The sequence below is a fragment of the Cucumis melo genome, chromosome 3, assembly GCF_025177605.1.
Source record: "Cucumis melo cultivar AY chromosome 3, USDA_Cmelo_AY_1.0, whole genome shotgun sequence".
NCBI classification, from domain to species: Eukaryota; Viridiplantae; Streptophyta; class Magnoliopsida; order Cucurbitales; family Cucurbitaceae; genus Cucumis; species Cucumis melo.
Genome location: NC_066859.1, coordinates 18175144 through 18178427, shown reverse-complemented (window position 1 = coordinate 18178427; position 3284 = coordinate 18175144).

Genomic DNA, 3284 nt, shown 5'->3' with positions numbered 1-3284 from the left:
TAATATTTTCATGACATAATCTACAACTCTTCAATCAAAATGAGATCCAACAAGTTGAATACAACCATTGTATGTTGCTGATAGTGTTTCTCTATAATGAAACTCATATACATAAGAATAGGTACCTAAATTAAGCATTCGTAGAACAGCAAGAGCATGCGCACAAGGAATTTCTTCAACATCCCATACTCGACAACTACAATATCCCACGTTTAACTTCATAATAAACTATTGATTTCCATCTGTTACTTGGTATTCAATCGTACTTATTGGATCAACCTAATACTTAATACAAATAAGGACAATGAATAAAATAATAAGAAATAGATTTCAATCTCTGTATACATCAGATATATATAGATATCAATCTATCAGTGCCTATCTGAGACAGGATCAGATAAATCAAGTAGATAAAGATAGCAATTTATCTCTAACTGTCTGAGATAAAAAAAAAAAGTCTTACCAGTAATCTTCTCGACTTTTCATATTCTAAACGCAGAACGTTCTCAGCCCAAGGAAGTCAAATGACTCTTCATTATAGAAGCAGTTTTACTTCGTTCATAAAACCACTTTTGCAATACATCCCTAATTGGACAAAGCATCGTAGCCATAGGTAGTTCTCTAAGATCTTTAAACATTGAATTTACACTTTCTGCATAATTTGATATTATCATTCTATACCTTTGTCTACGTGAATATGCCCGAGACCACTTCTCAAAACCAACACTACTAAAATAATCTATGATATTTGGACAAATAGACTCCATGCATCTCATGTGGTACTCAAATTCTTCAATAGTCTAAGCATAAACACAACTAAAGAAATACTATCTAGTAGTGGATCCTTAAAATGGAGTTTCAAGTTACTTAAAAGATGTTTTGTGCACACATATTACTCAACATCAAGAAACACTCTTAAAACTCGTTTGGGGATGCTAAGATGCCTATCAGAAACAATGAATAAATTAGCCAGCTTTGAAAAACTACATCGTATCTTCTAAAAAAACAATGTCCATGATACATCATTTTTAAAATCTACAATGGCAAAAGCAAGAGGGAAGATTTTATTGTTACCATCTTGTGATGAGACTGTTAATAAGATGCCACCAAACTTACACTTAAAAAATGTCCCATCAATAGAAATAATAGGTCTACAATATTTTCACCTCTCAATTGATGCACCAAAAGCCATAAAGCAAAACTTGAAATGATCACTATCATCCATTTCTAAAGCAATGCATGTACCTATAATAATTACAAACACATTTCTATTAACACAAATAAAAAAGAATAGAAAGAATATGAAAGATGCTAATATTGGTCTATCTAGATAGACTGTGATATTAGTCTATCCACATCTATCCGCAAATGAATTTAAATTTGATATACAAAACTGATCATACCTGGGTTAGATTCAACCAATTTATCAAATAATCTTAGAATCAATGCATATGATTCAACTGTGTCACCATGTAATATCTTTACAATATGTTCTTTCGCCCTCCAAGCTTTTTGGTAACTTATATTAATTTCAAGATTTGTACGAGTCTTATGCACAATCTCTTTAGGAATGGAACGATTAATAGACATGAATCTAAAATCATCTATCAAACAATTGCCAATTACAGCTGAAGAAGCGTGCATGTGAGAACTTTGGTTAGTACTCAATGAACAATCATGGTCAAAAGTGTATTTTTCGTAGCATCCACAAATCACTCTTCTTATAACGAGATGCCCTTACATACCATTTGCAGCCTTCTTGCAGAAATCTAAATTCAAGAGACCTCAAATTTGATACTGTAGTCCTAAACTGAAAGTTTTTCTTCACTGTTATTATGCAAAAGCACTTCGAAAGCACTTCTTTAGTTTTAAAACAAACTTTTTTCCTTCAAATTAGAATAATAAGAGATGTCTCTTATAACTTCATCATTTGAAATAGAAGAAAGAAAAACCTATATTCAGTGACATATCATCATTCTCCCGTACACTACTAGATGAAGAAGACATTCCCAAACAATTAACACTTACATGGGCAACTAAAGGATATCTACTAGTTGCATCTTTAGCTTTGCTAAATACCCAGCAACATCATTGTTCTTCTTTATTGACACCACAGTTTGAACATTACTTTTACCAAAATCAAGTAAAATAGATAATTCTACTTATTCATCCAATTCAAGTTGTTCACATGTCAAAGCAACCAAAGAATTAAAGTTGACTCGCATATCTACCAAAATTTCGGACACTGAGTAATTCTCACAAAAATTGCAGTCATTCCATTGACCTCCATAAAAAACAACAATAGGAATAGACATTTTAATCTAGAAAAAAAAGAAAATATAATTAAGTATTTAGATGTAATAAGAGAATACTAAACGATCGTGCAAAGAAGTTAATAAATACTAAACAATCGTTTAACACCAATAGGCGATCATATGTAATAAATTAAATCATCGTATAGAATAAGTTATAGACGATCGTTTAAAGACACTAATTGTTTAAACCATCGTATTGAATTTGATACACAATCGTTTAAAGACACTGATCGTTTAAACCATCATATTGGTTTTGATACACAATCATTTAAAGACACTGGTCATACAAAAATTGAAAATTTTTATGTTTATAAAGATGAACGGTCATGTTCATATAGCAAAACGATCGTCTGTATATTGCTAAACAATGATGTTGATAGAGGTAAATGATCAAGTAATTCAATTAAAAATATCGTGAAAAACTTCAAACTATCGATATTCATAATGAAATACACAATTCCTACGGTGATTCTTAAAAGTTCAAAATGAAAGAAAAAACTTTAAATTCTTACAAACAACAAAGAATAAAAATAGCATTCATACTAAAATATAAATTCTTAAATCGACGTAAATAATCAAAATCTTCAACGATCTTCATAACCAAATACATGATGTCTTACAGTAATAATACCTACATATTCTAAACATTATATCTTCACGCCGAAATATATAATTATGAACGAAAATTTACAATCAACTAAATAGTTCAAATAAAAAAGAATAAGACGATATTAACAGAGCAATATAGACGATCTTAATTGTCCAAGATGACAAGAAGAGAAACGATGTTATTGAAGATGATGGATATGAGAGCATATGTTGTCGAGAATTACGAAAAAGGCAAAGAATGATCAAAATGAAAGATACATAAAAGAACGACGATCGTAAAAAAATCGAGAAGAACATTAGATTTGAAAAATCGTTATAAAAGATTAAGGACAAATAAGAAATTCTGAAAAAATAATTTTA